General features: G+C 34.4%; 1 long non-coding RNA gene across 1 annotated transcript; it reads left to right on the forward strand.

Moving 5' to 3' along the window:
- The first annotated feature begins 5,914 nt into the window (after nt 1-5,914).
- LOC128283641 (uncharacterized) lies at nt 5,915-6,631 on the forward strand. Its single transcript, XR_008274038.1, has 2 exons — nt 5,915-6,167; nt 6,268-6,631. It is a non-coding gene; the product is annotated as an uncharacterized LOC128283641 (long non-coding RNA).
- Nucleotides 6,632-7,108: the final 477 nt, after the last annotated feature.

Here is a 7,108-nt window from a genome sequence, read left to right on the forward strand (position 1 = left end):
TTTGTTCTTCTACTAATGATATATTGATCCCAGATTTCTCTTTATATTGAGTAGCTTGCATCTTCCTATTCTTTGCTTAGACATTTTGAAGAGAGTTTGGCCCAGAGAAATTATATGTATCTCCCATTCCTCGCAAGAACCGCATTGTTTTTGACCTCTCTTATTAACAAGAAGGTAGAATTTAAACAAGGCCTCATGTATGTACACTTTGTTTGATGCCTGATTTCAAAATACCAACCATCATCATCATATGATAAATGTTAGCCAACCTCAAGTTGATTGGTGAAACATTTTTTAAGAACAATCCCACATTAACCAAAATTTCTATTGTCATTTCATAAGACATTTTTTTTTATTGAAACTTAATTTTTTAAACAATAAAAATTATGAAATTGTAATTTTGTTAATGATAGTTGTGAAAAATAAAATAGAATAAAATAAATAAAAATAAAGAACACATAAATTTTACGTGGAAACCCTTTCGGGAAAAAAACCACGGGCAGAGGAGAAGAAAATTCACTATGTCGAAAAATTTTTTACTCAAATACAAGAGGAATAGACTATGTCTATTTATAGGCTTGCAAAGCCATATTCTAGTAGGATTGAAACACCTTATCCTAATCAATATAAAATAGATGGAGTTTAATAAGGTTTAAAACCTTATTCTAAAATAAAATAAAAGAAGTCTAGTTCTATATGGATTTTACTTTTATTTTATTTTCCATCGTATTTTATTTAAATAAGAATTTGGGTCACTTAATTCTAACAATCTCCACCTTGACACAAATTCTCAATGAACAAGTTCTTCATCGCGAACTTTCAATAAACAAGTTCTTCACCTCTTCCAAAAAACCCCTTAAGGGTTTAACTTCAACAATGAACACCAACCAAGTCTAAGCAATGCTCAAACTTGGTTATAGGAAGTGACTTAGTCATCATATCTGCAGGATTTTCATGAGTGCTAATTTTGCTCACAACAATATCACCACGAGCAATAATATCACGAACAAAATGATACCGAATATCAATGTGTTTTGTTCTCTCATGAAACATTTGATCTTTTGTAAGAAAGATGGCACTCTGACTGTCACAAAATACTGTGCTGATTTGAAGGTCTTCATTGAGTTCACTAAATAGTCCCTTCAACCAAATAGCTTCTTTACAAGCCTCAGTAATCGCCATGTACTCAGCTTCAGTGGTAGACAAAGCGACTGTAGTTTGCAAAGTGGCTTTCCAACTAATTGCACAACCTCCGATTGTAAAGACGTAACCTGTGAGAGATCTTCTATCAAGGTCTCCAGCAAAATCAGCATCAACATACCCTATAACTCCATCTTTAGTTCTTCCAAACTGTAAGCAAACATTAGTAGTGCCTCGTAAGTATCTTAAAATCCACTGAACTGCTTTCCAGTGTTCTTTACCAGGATTCGCCATGTATATCGCTAAGCTGACCGATCGCATATGATAAATCGGACGTGAACAAACCATAGCATACATGAGAGATCCTATCTGCACTAGAGTATGGAACATGTGACATGTACTCAATCTCATTATCGATTGAGGAGATAAGGCCGATGAAAGTCCGAAATGGTCGCTAAAGGAGTACTAACAAAGCTTAGCACTCTGCATATTGAACCTGCAAAGAACTTTCTCAATGTACCCCTTCTGACTTAGGTACAATTTACTTGCTTTTCTATCTCTGAGAATCTCCATACCAAGTATCTTCTTTGCTGGTCCTAAATCTTTCATCTCAAATTCTTCACTTAGTTGGGCTTTAACCTTTCTTATCTCTCTTTATCTTTTCTTTGCTATCAACATGTCATCAACATAAAAAGTAGATACACAAAAGAACCATCACTTCATTTTTCTTAAAGTAGACACAACTGTCAAAACTACTTCTTTTGAAATCATGAGAAGTCATAAAGGAATCAAACCTCTTGTACCACTATCTTGGTGACTGTTTCAAACCGTAAAGGGACTTTTTCAGCAAGCAAACATAGTCCTCTTTTTCTGAGACTATAAAACCCTCTGGTTGTTGCATGTAAATATCTTCCTCAAGTTCTCCATGCAAAATGCGTTTTACATCTAACCGCTCAAGCTCCAAATCATGCATGGCCACAATACCAAGCAAAGCTCGAATCGAACTATGCTTAACAACTGGAGAGAACACATCTGTGAAGTCCACTCCTGGAATTTGACTGTAACCCTTTGCAACAAGCCTTGCTTTATATCTGGGTTCTTCAACTCCTGAGTCCTTCTTTCTTTTAAACACCCATTTACAACGAACAGCCTTTTTACCTTTAGGAAGTTTTACAAGATCCCATGTTACATTTTTGTGGAGTGATTCCATCTCCTCTTGCATAGCAAACATCCACTTTTTCGAGTCTTCACACTAATCGCCTCGAATAATTAAATGGCTCTTGATTCGCATCTATATCTTCAGCCACATTTAAAGCATAAGCAACTAGATCAACCTCGGCATACTTCTTTGGAGGTTTAATTTCTCTTCTTGTCCTGTTTTTGGCGATAGAGTATTGCGGTGAAGAAGCAACTCTATTCTCAATTTTGTCTTGGCTTGAGGAGTTGATTCAGATTAATCGATGCTCCACCGCTTTTGGTTTTCTTTATTGGAAGAGTCTTTAAGAGATAAGTTAGGTAGCATAGCAGTTTCATCAAAACAACATCTCCGCTAATCACAACTTTTCTATTTTCAGGACACCATAACTTATAGCCTTTTACACCAGCTTTATAACCAAGAAAACGCATTTAATGGATCTCGGTTCCAATTTTCCATTATCAACATGAGCATCGCAGACACCCAAAAATCTTTAAATCGAATAATTAGCAGGATTACGGACCATACCTCTTGTGGAGTCTTTTCTCAATGGCAGCGGATGGAGATCGGTTGATCAAAAACATGCAGATGAGGTCGCTTACGCCTAAAATGACTTCGGTAAGTTGGCATTTGACAACATACATCGAACCTTCTCCATGATCGTTCGTTCATTCGCTCGCAACGCCGCTTTCTTTGTGGAGTATGACGAATCGTCAAGTGTCTCATGATCCTCTGACTTGCACAATCTATTAAACTCATCAGAACAGAACTCTAAGCCATTGTCTGTACGGAGGTATTTTATCTGTTTTCCCGTCTGTTTTTCAATCATAATTTTCCAAGACTTAAATGTGGAAAACACATCGCTTTTTTGCTTCAGGAAGAACGCCCAAACTTTTCTGGAAAAATCATCAATAAAGGTTAGCATATAATTAGCTCCACCTCTCGAAGGCACTCTGGACGGCCCCCACAGATCAGAATGGATATACTCCAACGTTTCCTTCGTGTTATGGATTCCTCTAGTGAATCGAACTCTCTTTTGCTTCCCAAAAACACAGTGCTCACAGAAATTCAGTTTGCAAATTCCTTGCCCATTAAGAAGTCCTCTTTGCTTAATTTCATCATGCCATTCTCACTCATATGCCCTAGGCGCATATGCTAAAGTTTAGTAATATCATCATCGACAAGGAAGAGGAAGCGACAATTGCATCACCGAGAATGAGAGAGAACCACATAAAACATATAACTTGGCAATCTTTCTTTGCCCTTTCATCACAACAAGGACCCTTTGAAATCTTTAAAACCCCACTTTCATTTGTGTATCTGCCCTTTTGAATCAAGAGTACTCAACGAAATTAAATTTCTTTTCAATTCGGAACATGCCGCACGTCACTAAGTGATCGACAACTCCATCAAACATCTTAACTTTAATTGTTCCAACACTGCGATTTTACATGAAGCATTATTTCCCATCAAAACAACACCTTCAGATCATCGTTTCATAAGTTGTAAACCAATCCCGATTGGGACTCATGTGGAAGGTGCAACTGAATCAAGTATCTACTCCTCGCTTACTTTAGAATCATTAATGAAGCAACTAGAAATTCACCATCATTGTAGTCTTCTACAACATCAGCTTCACCGAATTTTTCGGTTGTTTTCCTTTTGATTCGCACCTCCTTTAATCTTATTTTGTAGCTTATAGCACTCAGATTTAATGTGCCCTTTCTTCTTGCGAAGTTGCAAGTTTTACCTCTGTTTGAAGATTTCGATCTACCCTTAGATTTACCACGAGGATTCCGTTCTGTGTTCTACCACGATCATCATCAACATTCCGGTCTTGTCTCCCACGAACAATGAGACCCTCTCCGAGAGTTGGGTTTAACCACAAGATGCTTCATCTTATCATACGAGGTTAAAGAATCATAAACCTCATCAACCGTGAGAGACTCGCGGCTATATAAAATCGTGTCTCTAAAGGTTGAATAAGACGGGGGCAACGAACAAAGTAGAATCAACCCTAGATCTTCCTTATCATACTGAACCTCCATGGCCTCCAAGTTTGAGAGAATTTCTTTAAACACTGTTAAGTGTTCGTGTCTGACGCACCTTCCTCCAAACGATGAGCATAAAGACGCTGCTTCATATGCAACTTGCTTGTTAGAGTTTTCGACATACATATTTGTTCTAGCCTCTTCCATAATGCAGCGGCAGTTTTCTCTTTCATCACATCCTGCAAAATTTCGTTGGACAAATGCAGATGTAATTGTGTTAATGCCTTTCGATCCTTACGCTTCTTCTCTTCATCTGTTAATGTCGAAGGCATCTTATCTATCCTAGCGGGGCATCCTCTAGATCCATCTGCAAGAAGCGCTTGCATCTTAATTTGCCACAACGCAAATCGGTGTTGCGTCCAACAATGAATTTCATACTTCAAAGACGCCATTACCGTGATCGAGATGAATAACCGGAAGCTCGATATCAATTTGTGAAAAATAAAATAGAATAAAATAAATAAAAATAAAGAACACATAAATTTTACGTGAAACCCTTTCGAAAAAAACCACGGCGAGAGGAGAAGAAAATTCACTATGTCGAAAAATTTTTACTCAAATACAAGAGGAATAGACTATGTCTATTTATAGGCTTGCAAAGCTATATTCTAGTAGGATTGAAACACCTTATCCTAATCAATATAAAATAGATGGAGTTTAATAAGGTTTAAAAACCTTATTCTAAAATAAAATAAAAGAAGTCTAGTTCTATATGGATTTTACTTTTATTTTATTTTCCATCGTATTTTATTTAAATAAGAATTTGGGTCACTTAATTCTAACAATAGTAATTAGTTGAGTTTTAACTCAAGTGTAAATTTAAATACACTTATATACGTTTTCCTTCTAATTTAATGGTTTAAAAATTAAAAGTGAAAATCAATGTTTGATACTAACAATTCTCTATAAAAATAGAATCCACGTGAAACATGTAAAAGAGAAAAAAGTAAGATGATGGTAGCATAAATGACATCAATGAAGTGAGGGCATCACAAATTTATAATGTTTGGTTACTGTTTGGTGAAAGCAAAATGTCCACTTGACTTGGGGTCAACATTATATATTTTCCTTTGTAAATTAGATAAATAGATGTAATGAAAGAGACAATAGCAATAATTGCTTTCTTTTTCTTTTGTGGAAAATTTGATCCTAAAAGCAAAGTTAGTTACTGCACTCAATATAAAGAATTTGGGTTAACCTTACTTTCAAATTAATAATTTAAATAAGAATGTGAATTTGAGATTTTATTATATAAAAATTTAATTCAGCAATTAAAAATATTTTATTTAAATATAATTATAAATATAATATATTAATAATCTTTATTTTTAATATTAAAATAATTGTAAATTTATACTTCTAGATCTAATCGGGTCAAAAATAAATTATGACAACAAAAATATAAGCTTTTATCTCGTATTTGTGTTCGAGATATGAATACACAAGTACTCAAAATTTATTAATGACACGATTAATATATATATATATATATATATATATATATAATGGCATAGCTTTATTTAATAGCTGTTCCCACTGTCATTATTTCATAATTTCTACTTTTTCATCACTAATGTTCACTTTTATTATTTTTATATAATATTATTTTAATCTTCAAAAGACTTGAAATTGGGCTATAAATAGGAGTTGAGAGAGGAGGTGAACTTAACCTACTTAGCTATAATCCAAAATGAAGCCACTGTTTCTTTTAGTTTGTGTTCTCCTAGCTTCCTCTTTCTTTATTCCCATTTCCGCCATGCCTATCCAGGACCAGCCCTTGGGTAAGATTCAGCAGCTAGTCTTTATGTTTATATATAGGACATCCATATATATATATAATTAACAGTATGCATAGATGGACATAATATATGATTGTTGCAGGTGGTGAACGCAAAGGAAAAGAATGTGGTCGTGGAACAAAATGCATACCAACAAAGCCACCGCATCGTAGGTGTAAAGGTAACAGTGCTTACTGCAGGCCTCCCTGAATGGGGTAAAAAATAAAGCTATGGGCCTATGGATGATATGTTATTATGTCTATGGATATGGATGTGGGTGAAGTTATGCTAGTAATAAATTAACAAATAAATAAAGTTTCCCCCCATGCTTCATGACCCATGGCAATTACCACATCACCATCATCAATGAAGTTCTTGTAATGATCGTATCATTACTTTCATGACTACTAGTTTGTATGTGTTACGTTTATGTTTAATAAATTATGGAGTGTTTTTTTGTTGAAAAATATCAAGTACTACTTTGTTTGTGATAGGTTTATATGTTTATGTTGAGGAAATTATTTCAAAATTGAAAATCACATAAGCCATAGATTTGTTCGTTTCAACTATTGATGTTGTTATTGAAGCAAATAACTTGGCTTACAGTAGTTCAAAACAGTTTCGTTTTATCTTCTGTGGGAACAAAAGTTGAGATTAAACTAGAAAGTTTGTGTAATAAGTCTAAAATGTATGTTAGTCAAAGGGACAAGTAAAAAGAGAATGAATATACAATATTTGTGTACAATTATTTGCTAAAGTCCAAATTATTAAAATTCACTCTGCCCAAATACCTTACATTTTATATACAATATCTCTCTATAAAAGTCTTAAACAAGGAGCGTCTAACACATCCTTAAAATGACTAAAGAATAAGTTGATCAATGACTTATTTATAGGCTCTCCTTCATGAACATGATTGATAACTAGAGATGAGTCTTTATAAC

Source organism: Gossypium arboreum, chromosome 11 (genome assembly GCF_025698485.1).
Source record: "Gossypium arboreum isolate Shixiya-1 chromosome 11, ASM2569848v2, whole genome shotgun sequence".
NCBI lineage: Eukaryota > Viridiplantae > Streptophyta > Magnoliopsida > Malvales > Malvaceae > Gossypium > Gossypium arboreum.